Genomic DNA, 21,946 nt, shown 5'->3' with positions numbered 1-21,946 from the left:
TTCTTCATCTTTGAATCTATCTTTACTGTATATCTCTCTCTTTTTCTAATCACATGAGTCTTTAATTTACCAAGCAATATTGGTAGGACTAAAGCTGTGACTTGGTGGCTGGATCCAGCACATTCCTTAACTTTCCAGCCTCTGGCAGAGGTACCAGCTGTAGCCGTGTTTACTGCCACAACTCTATGGCATTACAAAGTCCCTGCCAGCAAGCAAACTGCAACAGTGTTAAACAACAATCAAAAGCTTCATAGTCAGGACCGCCTGCTTGAAAGAGTCAGAGTTTGCCCTGGCAGGACGGCCCAGAAAGCTGTCATTTTAAAACGGCATAGCTTTTTTCCTGCTACTGCTAAAAACAGAAAAACACACGTTCAGCTTTTCATCAACACCATTTAAGTGTTTCATGGCAGGACCTCTTAAAAGAACTGCACGGTTTTGCAGCTAAAGCTGAGTCAGGAAGAATCTCTTAGATGAGTATGTTTGCTTGCCTCTAGCAAGCAGAGCAGACCCGAGAAATTGCTACTGCCAAGAAAACATGCTTTACTCTATTCTTTCCCAAGTTTTCTCAGGCTTTCTGTGGATCCAGTTATCCACATTGGGCACCATTCTGTAGTGAGAGCTGCGGGCCACTTCCCGCCACCCAGCTCTCAGCTACCTGGCTAGCTTATGACCCGAAATAACAACACACTAACTTTTCATTTAAACACTGCCTGACCCATTAGTTTCAGCCTCTTATTATCTAATTCTCACATCTTGACTAACCCATATCTAATAATCTGTATAACACCACGAGTGGTGTCTTACTGGGAAAGATTCAGCATATCTGACTTGGCAGCTGGCTCCATCACATCTGTCTCAGAGAAGAGAGGCATGGTGATTGCCCGAAGCATCTGCCTCACTTCCTTCTTCCTGTTCTGTCTACTCCACTCACCTAAATCCTGCCCTATCAAAAATCCAAGGCAGTTTCTTTATTAACCAATGAGAGTCCTCCATTAATAAAGGGGTGTTGAATTTTGTCAAATGCTTTTTCCGCATCTAATGAAATCATCATATGCAATCACCACCCGGTCCTGGCCCCAATACAGGCTGAGCTGCCGGGGTCTTATGGCCTTGAAAAAGGGAAGGGGAGCCTGGGTAGAAGCTTGGATGGGATAGGAAGAGAAATGCAGTAGCTGGGGAGAGAAGGCCCTGCAAAATGGTCATAAAGATTAGGGGGTTGAGGAATGTCTGTGCTCCATTTCTGGTACTTCTACAGCTGGTCAGGAACACACTCACCTCTCCAATGGCTCTTCTGGTACAGGATCAGGATCCCTTGCTGGCCATAGACCTCACAGACAACAGGCCTCAAGAAGGTATATTCTTTTCTGTTTGGGTGGAATGTTCGATAGATGTCTGTTAAGTCCATTTGATTCATTACATCTGTAAGTTCTCTTACTTGTCTGTTATATTTCTGTCTGGTTGACCTGTCCATTGGTGAGAGAGGAGTGCTGAAATCTACTATTAGTGTGTGGGGTTTGATGTGTGCTTTGAGTTTTAGTAATGTTTCTTTTACATATGTGGGTGCTTTTATATTAGGGGCATAGATATTCAGGATTGAGACTGGATTGATTTTATTTGAAATCAATTTTGTTAGATATTAAAATAGCCACACCCACTTGTTTCTTAGGTCCATTTGATTAGAAAAACTTGTATCCATGATCTCTTAGTTTCTGCAGTACATCTATCCAGGACCTTCTGGCTTTCATGGTTTCCATAGAGAAGTCAGGTGTAAGTCAGATAGGTTTACCTTTATAAGGTACTTGACCTTTTTCCTTTGCAGCTCTTAATATTCTTTCTTTATTCTGTATGTTTTGTGTTTTGATTATTATATGGCAAGGGGATTTTTTTTATCTAGTCTATTTGGTGTTCTGTATGCTTCTTGAACCTTCATAGGAATATCTTTCTTTAGATTGGGAAAGTTTTCTTCTATAATTTTATTAAATATATTTTCTGTACCATTGAGCTGTACTTCTCCTTCTTCTACCCCTATTATTCTTAGGTATAGTATTTTTATTGTGTCCCAGATTTCCTGCATGTTTTGTGATGAGAATTTGTTGGATTTGCTGTTTTCTTTGATCAGTGCATTTATTTTCTCTATGGTATCTTCACAATCTGAGATTCTTCCTTCTATCTTTTGTATTCTGTTGTTTATGCTTGTTATTGTAGTCTCTATTCGTTTACCTAGATTTTCCATATCCAGCCAGCCCTCGGTTTGTGTTTTCTTCCTTGCCTCCATTTCAGTTATTCTTCTCGTCCATTTCTTTATGGGAGTTTTTCACCTCCTGTTTAAGGGCCTCTATCACTTTCAAAAAGTAAAGGTTTTCTACTTGTTCTTGATTGAGGTGTTCAAATTCTCCTGTTGTAAGATTGCTGGGTTCTAGTGATTTCATGTTGTTTTTCAGATTGTTGTAGGAATTCTTGCATTGGCACCTGCCCATCTCTTCTTCCGAATGCTCCTTTATGGATCTTCTTTTACAGGGTCAGGTGTCCTTGCTTGCCTCCCAGATATATCTTCTGGTGCTGTGATCAGGTGTCCTTGCTTGCCAAGGAGATAACAGACAAAAAAAAAGCTGGGATTCTTTTGTGATGTCATCTGATGCCCAAATGTTTGGTTTTAGATCCCCATGGTTCTACTGCATACCACCACTTTGGAGTACGCCTGGCTTGGTGCAAGTCCTCCCTCAGCTAGCCACAGCCTGTGTGTGGAATCAGCAGTTCATTTGGATTTAGAATTCTTCTGAAGCGGTGGCTTTTCTTACTGCAGATCAGTTGCAGTTCTTTATATGATCTCACTATTCTTCTCAGAGTGGCTTCCAATCCCTGTGCTCTTGCCTTAGTGTCTGTGTCCTGCAACTGCACACCATGTGGAAATTCAGATAGGATACAGACTTTCCTAGGTGCCTGCTGTTATCTTGTTATCCCTGTGCTCCTATGACTGCTGACTGATCAGGGTCCACCAGGGTACACACAGTCTGTGATTTCTATTAATAACTATTTTTTTATCTAAGCACATCTTTCAGCATTTCATGCCAAATTCAGATTCAGACTGGTCATGTGACTTCAGGTGTGCTGCTGGCCTCAGCTGGGTTCACTTTGTAGGTGGCCTATAATACCTACTGGCAAGTAATGGTTATTGCACCTAATCCAGCTAATTAAATAACACGTAAGATTTAATATCCAAAATTATTTAGAAATTATAAGTTATATTATATTATATATAAATATATTATAAGTTACTAACTTAAAAGGGCAATATGTCAGACAACCTAACCATCTAAGGTTTCAATAGCCTCTTTACTTACACCATGTACAAGGTTTTACAAGACATAATGATGCCCCTTCTACCTCACTATTTTTTATTCTGGGGATTAGTCTTGTCCTCAATATTTTTTCCTTAAAAATATGGTTTTACAATAGGGCTAAGAATGAGGCATTTTTAGAAATGGTACAGTCTTTACAGACTGATAGTAGGTTTCTCAAGAAAGAGGTTGGAAATCTGAAGGAGGATATGAACAATTTAACTAACAAAACTCAATCAACTGAGGCACTTTTAAATGGTACGGACTGATGGTAATTTATTTAAAGGAAGATTCATTACTCTGGAGAAGGAATTGGCAGATTTAGCACATAAACCCCAAGCAATGACAGTGGGTGCTGAAACATTATTTGAGAGAATTTGCATGGTTGAATGTATTAATCAGACTCTTTCAAAGGGGTATGACAGATTGACTGATATTCAGAATGTCTTTCCAGGAAGGTAATATGCATGCTATAAAGATTATGTCCAAAGATGAGACATTATCTCTACTGGACAGACTTTAAACCTTTGAATCCTCAATGAGGCCATTAGAGCATAACACTGCCTTTTGTAATGTCTGGATCTCCTCTCCAGTGTTCTGCTCTAATGGCCTCATTGAGGATTCCAAGGTTTGAAGTCTGAGGAAATTATCAAATTTTATGACCAGGAACAAAAGGTAAAAAGGCAAAATTTAACCTCGTTGGTACATAAAAATCTCTGGTATACCTTCCCTAGTGTTCTGCCTGCCTTTCCACTAATAACATCAGAAAAAGTATCTGGCCCCAAGTACCCTAACATTGTCAAGGATATACATGGGAGCCCATACATATGACTGATTTAAAAGAAATTAAACAAGCAATTGTAGCTTATAGACTATATCTGTCCTTTTTAGGGAAATGGTCAAAACATGGGTTTTCAGTAGCAAAGCAATGCTTCAAGATTGGACACAGTTAATCTCAGCAGTCCTTGAAAGTGTACTGCAATTATTTTGGAGGTGCTTTTTAAAAGAGGAAGTGAGAATTTTAGAGCAACAAGAAAAAGCAAAAGGACTTGAGATTTCCTTAGAACAAATTCTAGGCAAAGGACTTTACTCTGATCCTCAGGATCAAGCTCATTATGATGTCAACACCTTGTCCCTAAGTAGCACAACAGCTTTAAAGGGTTGGGAAAGGATTCAGAAACTAGGAAAGAGAGTTGAATCATATCCTAGGGTTAAACAGGGTCAGAGAGAACCTTTTAGTGACTTTTTGCAAAAACTAACTAGGGTACAAATAGGGGTAACTGATCCAGAAACTAGATGTATCATACTTGAATCTTTGGCTTATGAGAATGCCAACATAGAATGCAAAAAGATCCTTGTGCCTTTAAAGATCAGATAAGCACCCATGGATAAATGGGTCTTGCACACAATAAATGTTGAGACACTTGAATATGGCACTGAAGCTTGGGTAGGAGAAGCAATTTCCAATGGTAAGAGAAGACATCAAAATACCAAATATTTTAATTGTGATAGAATGGGACATCTGAGAAGGGATTGTAGAAAATGGATTCCTAGGAATAATGTCTCCTCTGGAAATGGCAGAAATAGGAGGACTCTGCCTTCAGGTATATGTAGAAGGTGTGGCAAAGGCAAACATTGGACCAATAAATATAAATCAATGAAAGATAAACAAGGCAACCTGAATCCATCAGGAAATGTCATGGGGGGGCCTCTCACAGGCCTTCATGATGAATGTGGTTCAGTCATTCTCAGTTACTGTGAAGAATGTGTCTCACCAGGAAAATTAAAATATTCAATGCCTGCTGTAAAAAGCAAGACTGGTCTGGATGACAGGATAAATAAGGATGAGTCAAAAACTCCAGTAGAAAAGAGGAAATGTATATTCTAGCAGACTTCTATAAATGATCAAAGACCAAAGCTAAGAGTGTTTATAAATGGCATTTTTTATTGAAGGCTTATTAGACCTAGGTGCGGATGTAAGTATCATTACTCCAGAATCTTGGCATTCAAATTGGCCTCTTCAACAGGTAGATGTTAGATCCTGGGAATTGGAACCCTATCTTGGGTAAAATAAAGCACAGATGGGTTAAATGCATAGGGCTAGAAGAGCAAATAGGAAGACTGAGGGCATATATAGCCAATATTGCAGTGAATTTGTGGGGTCATGACCTATTGCAGCAATGGAATACCCAGATAAACATTCCTGTAGCCCCCAAAACTTATGTTTCTGAGGAAAATATTAGGAGATATTATAGATGACAGACATCAGCCATTCAGGCTGTGCAAGAACACAAGGCAATTGATAAACTTTCAGAGGTACCAAAAGCCCTACCTTTAAAATGGTTGACTGGGGGGCTGGAGAGATGGCTCAGAGGTTAAGAGCATTGCCTGCTCTTCCAAAGGTCCTGAGTTCAATTCCTAGCAACCACATGGTGGCTCACAGCCATCTGTAGTGGGGTCTGGTGCCCTCTTATGGCCTGCAGACATACACACAGAATATTGTATACATAATAAATAAATATTTAAAAAAATAAAAAAAAATAAAAAAAATAAAAAAAATAAAATGGTTGACTGAGAAACCAATATGGGTTAAGCAGTGGCCTATAACTGAAAAAAACTTGCAGGCTTTAGAACAGCTGGTACAAGCGCAACTAGATGCTCGACATAGTGAAGAATCTATGAGCCCTTGGGATTCTCCTGTATTTGTTGTTAAAAAGAAATCTGGAAAATGGAGAATGGTGACAGATCTTAAAGATATCAACAAAGGACCTTGGCCCTTTTGTCTGGGCTGCGACCCTGGGCTGCCTGGAATCCCTGATCCTGTGCCCTGACATTCCATCTGAACTGGTGAGTGAATGCGGACCCTGGAGCAACCTGCCCTGGAAGAGAGCACAGACCCCCTACCCCCACTTCCCTCTGCAGGCTTGTGTCGGTTTCTCCTGTCCCTGTGTCTCCCAAGCTTTCCCTAGTGTTCTCAGGTGTCCTGCTCCTGTTCTAAGGCCATCCACCCAGAGGAGTCAGACTCTGGCCTCCAGGCAGGTCTGAGGATTCCTGCAAGGGAGTGCGGGCTTCTTCAGATTGTGACGCAAGGAATAGGTCCTCCTCTGGCACTGGGGAGATCCAACCAGTTTCAGTCACATCAAAGATTGGTCTAGGACACCAAACGCCTCCGGGCTCCTTTTGAAGGAAGAGATGGGCAGGCGCCAATGCAGGAGCTCCTCCAACAACATGAAAGGCAACATGACATCACCACAAGCCAGACATCCCGAAACAACGAGAATTGAACACCCTACCCCAGAAGATATAGAAGAAACCGACCTTAAACAGTACTTTATGAAAATAATAGAGGACCTTAAACAGGAGGTAAAAAACTGCCATAAAGAAATGGAGATGGCAAACAAAAAGGTAGACGAAATAAATAAATCTCTCAAAGATACCCAAGAAAAACAAGAAAAACAAGAAAAAGCAATCAAACAGGTAAAGGAAACAGTACAAGACCTGATAAATGAAATGGAGGTATTGAAGAAAACACAATCTGAGGGACGACTGGAAATGGAAACTCTGAGTAAACGAACAGAAACTTCAGAGACAAGTATTTCCAACCGAATACAAGAGATGGAAGAAAGAATCTCAGACTCTGAAGATACTATAGAGGAAATAAACTCACAGATTAAAGAACTAAACAAATCTAACAAATTCTTAACACAAAACATTCAGGAAATCTGGGACACCATGAAAAGACCAAACCTAAGAATAATTGGGGTAGAAGAAGGAGAAGAATTACAACTCAAAGGCCCAGAAAACATATTCAACAAAATTATAGAAGAAAACTTCCCCAACCTAAAGAAGGATGTTCCTATGAAGGTACAAGAAGCCTACAGAACACCAAATAGACTGGATCAAAAGAAAGCATCCCCATGCCATATAATAATCAAAACACAAAACATACAGAATAAAGAACAGATATTAAGAGCTGCAAAGGAAAAAGGTCAAGTAACATATAAAGGGAAACCTATCAGAATTACACGTGACTTCTCACTGGAAACCATGAAAGCCAGAAGGTCTTGGATAGACATGTTGCAGACACTAAGGGAACATGGATGGAAGCCCAGACTACCATACCTGGCAAAGCTAGCATTCACCATCGATGGAAAAAACAAGATATTCCAGGACAAAAACAGATTTAAACAATACGTAGCCATGAATCCACCCTTGCAGAAAGTAATAGAAGGAAAATCACAAACCAAGGAGTCTAACAATGCCCACAATAACTCAGATATCTACTGACCCTTCACCAGCACAACTAGAAGAAGGGAAACACACAAACTCTACTACAAAAAAATGACTGAAGTTAACAACCATTAATATCACTTAATATCAATGGACTCAAATCACCTATAAAAAGGCACAGGCTAAGAGATTGGATAGGAAAACAGGATCCAATATTCTGCTGTTTACAAGAAACACACCTCAACCACAGAGACAGACAACTACTCAGAGTAAAGGGTTGGGAAAATTTTTATCAAGCAAACGGACCTAAGAAAAAAAGCGGGTGTGGCCATACTAATTTCGAACAAAGTTGACTTCAAACTAAAATCAATCAGAAGAGATGGAAAGGGACACTTTATACTCATAACAGGAAAAATCCTTCAGAATGAAGACTAAATCCAAAATATCTATGCCCCTAATATAAAAGCACCCACTTATGTAAAAGAAACACTTCTAGAACTCAAGGCAGCCATCAAACCACACACACTAATAGTAGGAGACTTCAACATTCCTCTCTCATCAATGGACAGGTCAATCAGACAGCAGACAGAAACCTAACAGAGAACTGAAAGACTTAATGTAGGTAAAGAACCAAATGGACTTAACAGACATCTATAGAACATTCCACCCAAATAGGAAAGAATATATTTTCTTCTCTGCGGCTCATGGAACCTTTTCGAAAATTGTCCATATACTTGGTAAGAAAGCAAACTTCCACAGTTACAAAAAATATTAGTAACCACCTGTGTCTTATCGGATCACCATGGATTAAAATTAGAAATCATCAACAATGCTACCCCTAGAAAGCCTACAAATCATGGAAACTGAATAGTCAACTACTGAACCACACCTGAGTCAAGGAAGAAATAAAGAAAGAAATTAAAGTCTTTCTTGAATTTAATGAAAACAAAGACACAACATACTCAAACCTATGGGCCACAATGAAAGCAGTGCTAAGAGGAAAGTTCATAGCACTAAGTGCCCACTTATAGAAAATGGAGAAAGCACTCATTGGAGACTTAACAGCACACCTGAAAGCTCTGGAAAAAAAAGAAGCAGACTCACCTAGAAGGAGTAGAAGACTAGAAATAATGAAACTGAGGGCAGAAATCAACAAAATAGAAACACAGAAAAACAATCCAAAGAATCAATGAAACCAAAAGCTAGTTCTTGGAGAAAATCAACAAGACTGACAAACCCCTAGCCAAACTAATCAAACGGCAGAGAGAGAACACGCAAATTAATAAGATTAGAAATGAAAAGGGGGACATAACCAAAGACACCGAGGAAATTCAGAGAATCATTAGATCTTACTACAAAAGCCTGTATGCCACAAAATTGGAAAATGTAAAAGAAATGGACATTTTTTAGATGAGTACCATACACCAAAGTTAAACCAGGACCAGGTGAACATTCTAAATAGTCCTGTTAGTCACGAAGAATTAGAAGCTGTTATCAAAAACCTCCCTACCAAAAAGAGCCCAGGACCAGATGGTTTCAATGCAGAATTCTACCAGAACTTCCAAGAAGACCTAATACCTATACTCCTTAAGGTATTTCATAATATAGAAACAGAAGCAACAAATTCATTTTATGAAGCTACAGTTACCCTAATACCTAAACCACACAACAACTCAACCAAGAAAGAGAATTACAGGCCAATCTCACTCATGAACATTGACATAAAAATTCTCAATAAAATACTGGCAAACTGAATCCAAGAACAAATTAGAAAAATTATCCACTATGATCAAGTAGGCTTCATCCCAGAAATGCAGGGCTGGTTCAACATATGAAAATCTATCAATGTAAGCCATCATATACATAAACTGAGGGAAAAAACCATATGATCATCTCATTAGATGCTGCAAAAGCATTTGACAAAATTCAACACCTCTTTACGATAAAGGTCTTGGAGAGATTAGGGATACAAAGGTCATTTCTAAATATAATAAAGGCTATTTACAGCAAGCCGACAGCTAACATCAAATTAAACGGAGAGAACCTCAAGGCCATCCCACTAAACTCAGGAACATGACAAGGCTGTCCACTCTCTCCTTATCTCTTCAATATAGTGCTTGAAGTTCTTGGAATAGCAATAAGACAACATAAGGGAATCAAGGGGATTCAATTTGGAAAGGAAGAAGTTAAATTTTCGTTATTTGCAGATAATATGATAATGTACATAAGCAACCCCCAAAACTCCACCAAAGAATACCTACAGCTGATAAACTCCTTCAGTAACATGGCAGGCTACAAGATTAACTCCAAAAAATCAGTTGCCCTCCTATACATAAAGGATAAGGAAGCATAGAAGGAAATCAGAGAAGTATCACCTTTCAGAATAGCCACAAATAGCATAAAATATCTTGGAGTAACTCTAACCAAGGAAGTGAAGGACTTATTTGACAAGAACTTTACGTCATTGAAGAAAGAAATTGAAGACGATACCAGAAAATGGAAGGATCTTCCTTGCTCCTGGATTGGGAGATTCAACATAGTAAAAATAGCAATACTACCAAAAGCAATCTATAGATGCAATGCAATCCCCATCAAGGTCCCAACAAAATTCTTCATAGGTCTTAAGAGGATGATAATCAACTTTATATGGAAAAACAAGAAACCCAGGATAGCCAAAACAATCTTATACAATAAAGCAACTTCTGGAGGCATTACCGTCCCTTTTATCAAACTCTATTACAGAGCTACCATATTGAAAACAGCTTGGTATTGGCATAAAAACAGAGAAGTCGACCAATGGAATCGTATAGAAGACCCGGATCTTAATCCACAAATCTATGAACACCTGATTTTTGATAAAGGAACCAAAAGTACACAATAGAAGAAAGAGGGCATCTTCAACAAATGGTGCTGGCATAACTGGATGTCAACCTGTAGAAGAATGAAAGGAGATCCATATCTATCACTATGCACAAAACTCAAGTCTAAATGGATCAAAGACCTCAATATTAATCGGAACACACTGAGCCTGACAGAGGAGAAAGTGGGAAGTACTTTACAACAAATGGGCACAGGAGACCGTTTTCTATGTATAACCCCAGCAGCACAGACATTAAGGGCAACATTGAATAAATGGGACCTCCTGAAGCTGAGCAGCTTCTGTAAAGCAAAGGACACTGTCACTAAGACACAAAGGCAGCCTACTGACTGGGAAAAGGTCTTCACCAACCCTGCAACTGACAAAGGTCTGATCTCTAAAATATATAAGGAACTCAAGAAACTAGACTTTAAGTTGCTAATTAACCCAATTAAAAATGGGCCTCTGAACTGAACAGAGAATTCTCAACAGAAGAAGTTCAAATGACCAAAAGACACTTAAGGTCATGTTCAACGTCCTTAGCGATCAGGGAAATGCAAATCAAAACAACTTTAAGAAATCATCTTACACCTGTCAGATTGGCTAAAATAAAAAAAAAAACAATGATAGCCTTTGCTGGAGAGGTTATGGGGTAAGGGGTACACTCATCCATTGCTGGTGGGTATGCACACTTGTGCAACCACTTTGGAAAGCAGTGTGGCCATTTCTCAGGAAATTCGGGATCAACCTACCCCAGGACCCAGCAATTCCACTCTTAGGAATACATCCAAGAGATGCCCAATCATACTACAAAAACATTTGTTCAACTATGTTCATAGCAACATTATTTGTAATAGCCAGATCCTGGAAACAACCTAGATGCCCTTCAATGGAAGAATGGATGGAGAAACTGTGGAATATATACATATTAGAGTACTACTCAGCAATAAAAAACAATGACATCTTGAATTTTGCATGCAAATGGATGGAAATGGAAAAAACTATTCTGAGTGAGGTAACCCAGACCCAAAAAGATGAACATGGGATGTACTCACTCATAATCGGTTTCTAGCCATAATTAAAGGACATCGAGCCTATAATTTGAAATCCTTGAGAAGATAATAAGAAGGTGAACCCAAAGAAAAACATATAGTAATCCTCCTGGATATTGGAAGTAGACAAGATTGCTGGGCAAAAATTGGGAACTTGGGGGTGGGCTGGGACAGGGCCAAGGGGAGATGGGGAGAGAAAAGTGTGAAGGGGAGGATGGAGAGAGCTTGGGGGAATGGGATGCTTGGGATATAGGAAGGGTGGATATGGGAGCAGGGAAGCATATATCTTAATTAAGGGAGCCATCTGAGGGTTGTCAAGAGACTTGACTCTAGAGGGGTTCCCAGATATCCAGGGAGATGGCCCCAGCTTGTTCCTTGGGCAGCTGAGGAGAGGGATCTGGAAAAGGCCAGATCCTATAGCCATACTGATGAATTTCTTGCATATCACCATGAACCTTCATCTGGTGATGGATGGAGAAAATGACAGAGCCCCACATTGGTGCACTGGACTGAGCTCCCAAGGTCCTAATGAGGAGCAGAAGGAGGGAGAACATGAGAAATAAAGTCAGGACCGTGAGGGGTGAGTTTACACATGGTGATGGTGGGACAGAACTAACGGGAGATCACCAACTCCAGTTGGAATGGGACTATTGGAACATACGACCAAACTGGACTCTCTGAATGTGGCCGACGGTGGAGGTTGATGAGAGGCCAAGGACAATGGCGATGGGCTTGTATTCTATGGCATGGACAGGCTTCGTGTAGGCCTTGACAGCTTGGTTGCTCACCTTCCTGGACCTGGGGGGAGTTGGGAGGACCTTGGACTTAACATAGTGTAGGGAACCCTGATGGCTCTTTGGCCTGGAGAGGGAGGGAGTGGGCTTATGGGTGGAGGGGAGAGGAGGGGAGGGAAGGGGGAGGAGGAGGTGAGGAGATGGAAATTTTTAATAAAAAATTGAGAAAATAATAATAATAATAAAAGGAAAAAAACCTTATGTGCCAGCTTAAAAAATCATATAGAAGGTGAGGGACGGAAAGGGGAGTGGGGGTGGATGGGGAGGGGGAGAGGAATGGGAGGTGGGGAGGAGGCGGGGTAGAGGTGGAAATTTTTAGTATGAAAAATAATAAGATAAAATTTTAAAGAGACTGTAGCCCAGAGGAATTAATCCTAAGGACCCCAGGTAAGAAACTGCCAGTTGTCTACTTATACCCTTCAGGCTGTACTGAACCCCCACCACTGGCTTCACACTAGGCCCCACAGCCCTAGTAGGCTTGTGAGAGGCTATGCTGGACCTAAGGACTTCAGGAAAGATACTGTCCATCACCCCTAAACCAAATTAAGCTTCCCTAAGAAACCCAGAAGGCACCCCCACAGACCCTACTACCTACCCCAGCTCTATATTTGGCTAAAATTCAGAAGACTTCTGCTTTACCATGGCCAGGCTAAAGCTACAATTACAGTGGAGGACCTGGTTCAGAGAAGAGGCTAAGATTATTGAACAATGAACCAAAACTAGAGGTAGGGAAATCTTTCAAGATCAAATTCTTGGAGAAGGAGCCTATGTCATTGTGGAAAGGCAGGCTGTATATCATGACCACACCCTGAACTTACACCATGCAGCAGCTTTGAATGCTTGGGACAGAATTAGAGAAATAGGAGAAAAAATGAGTCGTTTACTAGTTATGCAGGGGCCAAAGGAAGCTTTTATGAATTTCTTACAAAGATTGACTTCAGCAGTAAATATAATGACACCAAATTCAGAAGCTAGACAAATTATAATTTAATCTCTGGTATTTGAGAATGTCAATTCTCTATTAAAAAAGGATAATTAGGACATTAAAGGCAAGATCAGCACCTTTGGAAGAATGGATCTGCAATATAATTAATGTTGAATCTCATGAACATAATTCTACTGAAAATAAACCCTTTAACTCTTTCTAATTACCAAAAATATAGTGTAGTGCACTATCCTTCCCCCCTAGATTTCCATGATGATTTAATTCCTTTCTTAACTAACTTTCTCCATTAAGGAGTTCACTGGACATGTATTTGCCACTCACCCAACCTTTGAGCTGACAGCCACAGATCTCTCTCTCTCTCTCTCTCTCTCTCTCTCTCTCTCTCTCTCTCTCTCTCTCTCTCTCTCTCTCTCTCTCTCTCTCTACCTGTCTGTCTGTCTGTGTGTTTGTGAAAACTCTTATCTGATTTTTATGAGGCAAAATAATTTCATCACTGGAACCTGCTAGGGCTGGGAAATGCTGGTTATAAGGGTATATATTACTCAGAATGTTTGTAAAAGGAGGAGTACAGAATAAGACATAAGAAGAAGATAAGAAGAATAAAGAGACACGGATTGATGGATTTTTTGGTGAGTAGATTTCTTAACCCTCAGACTTTAGTTCTTTTTGCTTATTGTGGTGTCTTTGATTCCTGGGAAGGGATTCTTAAGAGCTGGACTTTTAAGGACCCCGATATGCAGGGAGCAGGGGTGGGTGTCATATCAGAAAGACAGGGCAGATGGAGATTATAAATATTAAATGATAATCCTGTGGAAAGTAATAATAATAATCTTCTTATTTCTTGGGTCAGATCCCATAAATGAACCAAAACTACAACAGAAATGCAAGATCAGAGGAGAGGACATATTAACTGGGGTCTGCTGCATCACACACACTGTGTGTTCTCTGGAAGGCCTTGGGGCCATTCCATTCAGCACTGTAGTAATGAAAGAACTAATGAGAGGAGAACTAAAAATAAAAATTAAGCACAGGCATGGCTGCTTGTGGAAGTTAAAAGATAAGAGGAAGTTTGCCAGAGATCTTGGCAGCCTTAGAGTCACTATAGTGAAGGGACCTCAGACTGTCATAAAGACAAGGGTAGAGGCACAGAAAACTACAAAGCAAGACCAAGAGATAAAAGGTCTAAAAATGCTTGATTGGATTTCTGTGGACTAAAAGACTATATATGTGTGTGTATTTGTTTTAATTTATTCTTTTAAGTGTCAAGAGGTACTCTGCACATGCATAGCTCTCTGGTGGCTGTGGAGACCAGGACAGTCCTGCTGCCCTAGTCTGCATCACTGGGTCAGCCCTCTGCATAGATACTGGCAGAGATTGTGCCTGAACTATTGGCTATCTCTGCATCCTGACAACTCAAGTCCTGATGCTGAAACAGTGCTCAGCAGATGAAGCTGGCATTGCTGCTGTCTGAGTGTCTTCTGCATCTTCGGTTTATTTTATTTTTGGAAATCAAGCTCAATATTTAAAGAAAAGGCACACATTTTGGAAGCAAATTCTACTAATTTTGATAAATTTAAACTTACAATTTGACTTGAATACTGTTGTAGGAGGAGCTGTGAGTGTTGGGGTGCTATGGGACAATGGTCTGTACCCTGTCACTTGTATTATTTTTTATAAAATGCTGATTGGCCAATAGCCAGGCAAGAAGTATATGTGTGGTGATGGTGATGAGGCAAGAAGTAGAGGTGCAACAATGAGAATTATGGGAATAGGAAAGTTTCAGTCTGCAGTCATCACCCAGACAGAGAGAAAGCCAGACACAGAGCAAGAAAGATATGACTGCTTCACCAATAAAGGTACCAAGCCACATGGCTAACACAGACAAGAATAATGGGCTAATATAGGAATGAAGGAAACAGTTAATAAGAAGTCTGAGCTAATAGGACAATCAGTTTATAATTAATGTAGACCTTTGTGTGATTCCTTTGGGACTTATTGACTATGGGAACCAGGCAGGACAGAAACCTCGGTCAACAGAATTGCATGCTAATGTGGGGCTGACCAAATCCACTCAACTTGGGAAGTTACTCTAGACAGAAAAGACTAGAATTAAGCACAACTTCTTGATAGCAACACTTTCTTGGGTGGGCTCTACTTGCGAGAGGCAAGTGCTCTCAATTAAGAGAGGCTTCCTGACTCAGCTTTAGCTGCAAAACCTTGCAGCTCTTTTAAGAGGTCCTACCACAAAACACTTAAATGGTGTTAATGAAAAGTTGACTGCATACTTTTTGGTGGTGTCACGGACCTTGAAATGCCATAGAGTTGTGGCAATAAACACGCCTCCAGCCAGTACCTCTGCCATGAGACTAGACTCTCATCAAAAAACTAAGGAATAGACTGGATCTAGCTCTCAAAGCCATGGCTTTAACCCTAGCCATATCACTTAGCAAATTAAAGACTCATGTGGTCAGAAAAAGAGAGATACAGTAAAGATTGTTTCAGACAAAGAAAGCTTCTAAACAATTTACAGTGTATTTAAAAAATATGTGTAGGCTTGGGAAAGATAAAAAAGAAATATAATGCCCTAAAATAAAGGAACAAAAGAGAAGAGAGTAGTTGGGTGTGGAGGCACACACCTTTTATCTCAATAGCTAGGAAGCAGAGGCAGACAAATCTCTGTGAGTTCAAGGTATGGTGGCACACACCTTTCATCCCAGCATTTGGGAGGCAGGCAGATCTCTGTGAGTTCAAGCCAGCCTGGACTACAGAGTGAGTTCCAGAACAAAGATAAACAGAGAAACCCTGTCTCAAAAAGCCAAAAATTAAAAATAAAGACAAAAGAAATAGAGTTTAAAATAAAGCCACATAAAGATGGAAAACATACAGAGAATCTGGATACTGTATGTTATTATGCTCTCTTTGAATTGTTTGAATGCCAAGGAAGGAGCAACAGCTACTAAAAGACATTTGTTTATAAATGCTGCTGAATTAATCCAAGATAGGTATTTTGAAAATACCTTGACTTCAAATTTAAAGTCAAAAGATATGTGACTTCGGAGAAGAGATTTTACTTTTGTTTCCACAGGAAATGAGAGGCTGTGGATTCATTCTGTGTTAAGAAAAATCAGGTTTGATCAAGAAAGACCTCCTGAGAAATCTCTGATAGGAGCAGATGGCTCAGATGTCTGAATTCTATATCCAGAATAGATTTGAGACTACTGCCTGAGATGATCAGGCCTCACAGTCATGACTTGATCATAATTCTAAATTTTCTTTAGGCCCATATAAGATTATCAATGCCCCCAATCAGCAGGAAGTAGCTTAGAAAACTACACCCACATTCCCAAAAAAATGGACTATGGATATTTTCCCTTGTTTAGAATGTTGCTTACAAGTTGATATGGATAATGGTCAAGAGAAAAGCTAAACAAAGTATATCAGATTTAAAGCTCTTGTTGTAAAAAATGGGGAGAATTGCTATGACACAATGGTATCTACCCTCTCACTTGTATATTTTTAATAAAATGCTGATTGGCCAGTAGCCAGGCAGGAAGTATAAAGAGGGTGATGACAACCAGGCAGGAAGTAGAGGTGTGGCAATGAGAATTCTGTGAAGAGGTAAGTTTCAGTCTACGGTTGTCACTCAGACAGAGAGGAAGCAAGACATAGATCAAGCAAGATGTGTCTGCCTTGCCAAAAAAGGTACCAAGCCACATGGCTAACACAGACAAGAATAATCGGCTAATATAACATGTAGAAAAGTGTTAATAAGAAGCCTGAGCTAATAGGCCAATCAGACCTCTCTCTGTGTGATTTCTTGGGGACTTAATGACTGTGGGAACCAGGCAGGACAGTAACTTCAGACAACACTGGGGAAGATAATGATGACATCATAGATAACCTTAAAGAAGAGCACTACATCCATACTGAAAGACTAGAGCAAGTCTTCAGGGACATTGGCCATGGAGATTACTATCTGAATGCTACAGAGACAATTCTTGCAAAGATATAGCCTCAAAGCCTGGAAATGTACACTTATCAGAACCTTGCATTTATTCCAAAGTTATGGAAGCTTTGAAACTTCAACCAGGATTATCTTTTCTTAACCTGGGAAGTGAAACAGGATATTTAAGTACAATGTTGTGCTTAATTTTAGGTCCTCTTGGAATAAATTATAGGAATAAAGTTCATTCAGATATGGTGGAGTATGCCAAGCAAAAGCTGGAGTTTCCTTTGAATTGTAAACCCGCATTTGTGGTGAGTAACCACCTTCAGATAGCTTCTGACAGTCATCAGTATGATCGAATTTACTGTGGAGCTTGACTGCAGAAAGATCATGAAAACTACATGAAGATCTTGCTCAAAGTTGGGGGAATACTGGTGATACCTATAGAGGACCAGTTAACACAGATTATGCAGACTGAACAAAACACTTGGGAGAGTAATAATATCTTGCTATTTCTTTTGCATCACTAGTACAACCCAGTAAGAATTATAATGGCACATCAAATTCTCTGGGGTCCCCCATGTGCTGTCAGGAATCTCCAAGACTTGGCTCATATTTACATTCAACACATCAAATGATGAGATGCAGGCTAAGGGAATTACACAAAGGGCTCTACCTAAGAGGAAAAGAGAGTTAAATAGAGAAATAATACTTATGTATTTGTGGGTAATCAGCTTATTCCTTAGCCTCTAGGCATTGAAGAGGATATAAAAAATGGAAGAAGACAGCAAAGACAAGGAAGAAAAAGATCCCAGTGAAGCCATGAAGCATGAGGAGCCACCTCAGAACTTACTGAAGGAAAAGATCATGAAGCTGCCACTTCCCAAGTCTTTAACAGCTTTCTTGACATACTTTAGAAACAACTTAAAACAAGAAGAAATGCCTACTGACAATTTCCTTACTCTTGTAAATGTAGTATTTATTCGGAGCTAGAGAATTACTTCATTAGAAAGAATTATTGCATCAGAAAATAGCTTAAAGCTATTTCTCTTAATGACAGACATGATGTATTCAGTGATTTCAAAGAATCTCTTTCTTAAAATCTTTTTTTTCTTAAATCTTGAGCAAATGTTGTTTTAGCTCAGTGATCTCAAAGTGAAACGATTCAATAGTTGGGACTTTGTGTACACTAATAGCATCTGGTTATTCACAGATTTGTAGAGTTAGGGGCTGGATTTCATTCTGAAAGAGGTTGATATATTGTCAGACATATATAGGCTTATTCAAATTACAGTTTGCATTTCCTTTGTGAGAGATTGTTCATCAAATAAGGAAAGGAAATGCTTATAGACCTCCTTACCTTATTTTTGTTGTAGGCATATTCTGGACAAGATGTGAGTGCAATAATAATTCAAGGTATTAAATAATTTAGCTTTAAAAACTACAGACTTCATAAAATTTTAAAGGCCTAAAACTTTTTCTTTCAATTCAATTGCCAAAAGATACAGGGAAAATTCCTGCTTCTTGCATAGAGATTTTAAGAGCACAGCAAGTGACTATTAATGTAGGAAATAACTACTTAACACAACTAGTTTGTATAGAACTCTTTTGTTTTCAGTATTTAAAGATAATGAGGCTATCTTAACTCTAGAATTTTAAAAGGTAGTTGATTTAGGTCACTGTTTTGTAACTATGAAGTACTAGACTTGAAAAGACATCCAATATCGGACTTGTTTCTGAATGCAGGCAGTGAGTTAGTCATGTTAGTCACCCTCACTTATTAGGTTCCTCCAGTAGCAGGGGGATGATGTAGTCCACTGAGGCACTTTATGTAACTTTTAGTTATGCAGATATTTATTTGTCTTCAACAAGGTAGGCCATGCTCGCCTCATCTGTTTTGAATCTTTCTAGTATAAACAGTCATTCTGGATGAAGTGTGGTCCTGGAAGGTGGTACAAAGAAGTCATTAAAAGGCAATCATGGCCTTGTCCTCAACAGTAGTTGCTCCCCTCTGGGGGTTGCAGTGCTGTTTGTTTATATCTCTCTTAAACGTTTCCATTGTTCTGTTAGTTTAAGGAGTCTTGTGGGGCAAGGCTTTCCAGCAAAAGTAGGCACTGTGTGTGTGTGTGTGTGTGTGTGTGTGTGTGTGTGTGTGTGTGTATAATATACATGTATGAGTTGTCCTGCTAATGTTACAACATTTGTGGAAGTCAAAACCATTTTAGGGAGTTGGTTTTTTTCTTCTGCTGTGGGATCTCAGCTTGAACTCAGGTTGTCAGGCTCCTGCAGCAACTGCCTAATCCCTGAGCCATGCAATCTGTTGCAAAGTAACTTCTAAGTGATTGTTGGAAATGTGTTGAAAACATGTAGGTGGGTATCTGTCTTTGGACATCTAACTTCCTTTGAATGTTGCCATCTCTGAAGATACAGAGTTTTATTTAGTGTAAAATACTAGAATATAAAGTGAAAACAAAGCACTAGAAATGGAATTCAGGGTATGTGTAGGTACATGTGTGTACAATCTATTCTGTCCTTATGAAAGTCTTACCAGTCTTTCAGTTTCTTCCTTCTCTGGGGTGGATTCCCTTCTGGTGCTCTTTTACCATGTGCTTTTCTTTGTGTACTCATTTATAATTTATCCTGACATATGGTGCAATCATACCCTACACATTACCTTCCTAAGATATGATGTATAATAAGATTAAGTTTAGAGTTCACCATTTATTTTGCAACAACAGTTCTTTTTCATGAAGATAGTTCATGAAATTATGCTTTGCATGTCTCATGGCTGTGTATTTTACTGGGGCATACAACTAAGAATAAGAATTCTTTTGCTTTTGTGTCAGAGTCCTATTGTGTATATCCATGACTGTCTTGGAACTTCTATGTAGACCCGGCTGGCCTAGACCTGTGTAAGCAATGTCTGCTGAACTTCACATGACTATTACCATCCTGAAGCAGCTATTTAGGTGGGAGGATGACAGAAGACCTTGGAATCACAGTGATGGAATAAACAGGACAATACAGTCAAGCAGCAAGGCTACATAGTAGAAAATGGGAAGACTCTCAGTGAAGTTACTAGTTCCTCCTCTCGTCACATGATTTGGGTGGGAATCTGATGGAATATACAGCTGTGAGTGTGATCACTTCTAATAGATTTCATTCTTAGTGTGCTTATTACCCAGTATATGAAAGGATATTGGCTTTTGCATGCTAATTTCAATAAAAACTATTTAATGATAAGCAGAGCTGCAAGTGATTATCATTTATATGAGTTTTCTGGTGGAATCTTTAGGGTATCCTGTGTATACTAAGAAATGTATGTATACTTATATCATCTACAGATAGAGATCCTTTGACTTTTTACTTTGCTATTTATAGCTTTTGTTTGCTTCTCCTTTCTTACTGCTCCAGATAATACTTTCAGAGCTATATTGAGTAAAAGTTCAGAGAGTGGACATCCTTGAATTCATGATTTTAGTGGGAATGCTGAGTTTTCTCCATAAATGTGATGTGGCTGTAAGTTTGTGATATATAGTCTTTTTATGCTGAGATATGATCTTTCTATTTTGAATTTCTTCAGAACTTTCAACATAAAGAGATGTTGTATTTTGTCAATAGCCTCTTTGCATTTATCATGATGATCATGTAATTTCTTTGAGCCCATTTATGTAATTCCTAACATTGATTTATTATCATTGACCCATCCCTGTATCTCTGGAATGAAGTCACATTGATTATAAAAAAAAATCCTTAAAAAAGAATAGAGTGATACTAACTAGCTCTTCTCACTATATTAATTCATTTCTACTAATCTATGTATTGCCATGTAGCTGTGACATCTTGCATCGTGGTTGACTGACTTATGTCTCCCTTGACTCTATCTTTCTTTCTCTCTGTGTTTAGTTCGGTCTTCCCACCTAGCTATATTATATTCTGTATTTCTATAGGCCAAAGCAGCTTGTACTGTTAACCAGTGAGAGCAACATATATTCATAGTATATAGAGGGACATCTCACAGCAGAGAGGCAGTAGGGAAACCAGGAATGTTAACACAGAGGATTGTTTCTTCAAAGAGAGATATATAATCTGCTTCCTGCCCAGAGCCTGGGCACAGATGGGGTTAATAGCCTGGTGACTTCTATGCTATCTGTATACAGAGATATATGTATGCACACCTAACTCCCCGAGATACTTATGCTGATGTGAGTCAACCTAGAGTGCTTTCTTTCCTGAAACCCTTACCATGAGCTTTGATGACCTTGAGCCTGCTTCTTAGTTATAGAAGTTATATTTATGGAAGATGTTACTTGTACTTTACAAGTTTTCAATATAGTCATATCTTAAGCTTTATTGTACATATTCATTATCACCAGGAAACATTTTTCTAAGTTGTTGTGCTTAAATATGAATAAAATAAAATACCCAGTGTCACAGTCTTTAAGTTTGAACCAACACCAACTACTGAAACATGGTGAACCAAATTTCCTTCTTGCCTTCCCTGGATTGGCACTCTGATGGCTGTGGTATTTGCAGAGACCCCCATATTAAAGGAAATGCCTGCGACTGATAAACACATTCTGCAAAGTAGCAGGATACAAAATTGACTTACAAAAGTCAGTGGTAGCCTTTGTATATATCAACAACAAGCATACTGAGGAAGAAGTCAGAGAAACAATCCCACACACATGAGCTTCAAAATATAGTCTTGGAGTATAGGAAGGCTATTGCCAATTTTATATATTTCTCTATTTCATCAGAGGCATATTTGAAGTCAAGAGAA

The 21,946-nt window shown here is 39.2% G+C and overlaps 1 pseudogene; it reads left to right on the top strand.

The window, feature by feature from the left end:
* The first annotated feature begins 1,195 nt into the window (after positions 1-1,195).
* On the top strand, positions 1,196-18,156 carry LOC119822618 (annotated as a pseudogene).
* Positions 18,157-21,946: the final 3,790 nt, after the last annotated feature.

Source organism: Arvicola amphibius, chromosome 9 (assembly GCF_903992535.2).
Source record: "Arvicola amphibius chromosome 9, mArvAmp1.2, whole genome shotgun sequence".
Classification (NCBI taxonomy): domain Eukaryota; kingdom Metazoa; phylum Chordata; class Mammalia; order Rodentia; family Cricetidae; genus Arvicola; species Arvicola amphibius.
This window is presented reverse-complemented; position numbering and strand designations above follow the sequence as displayed.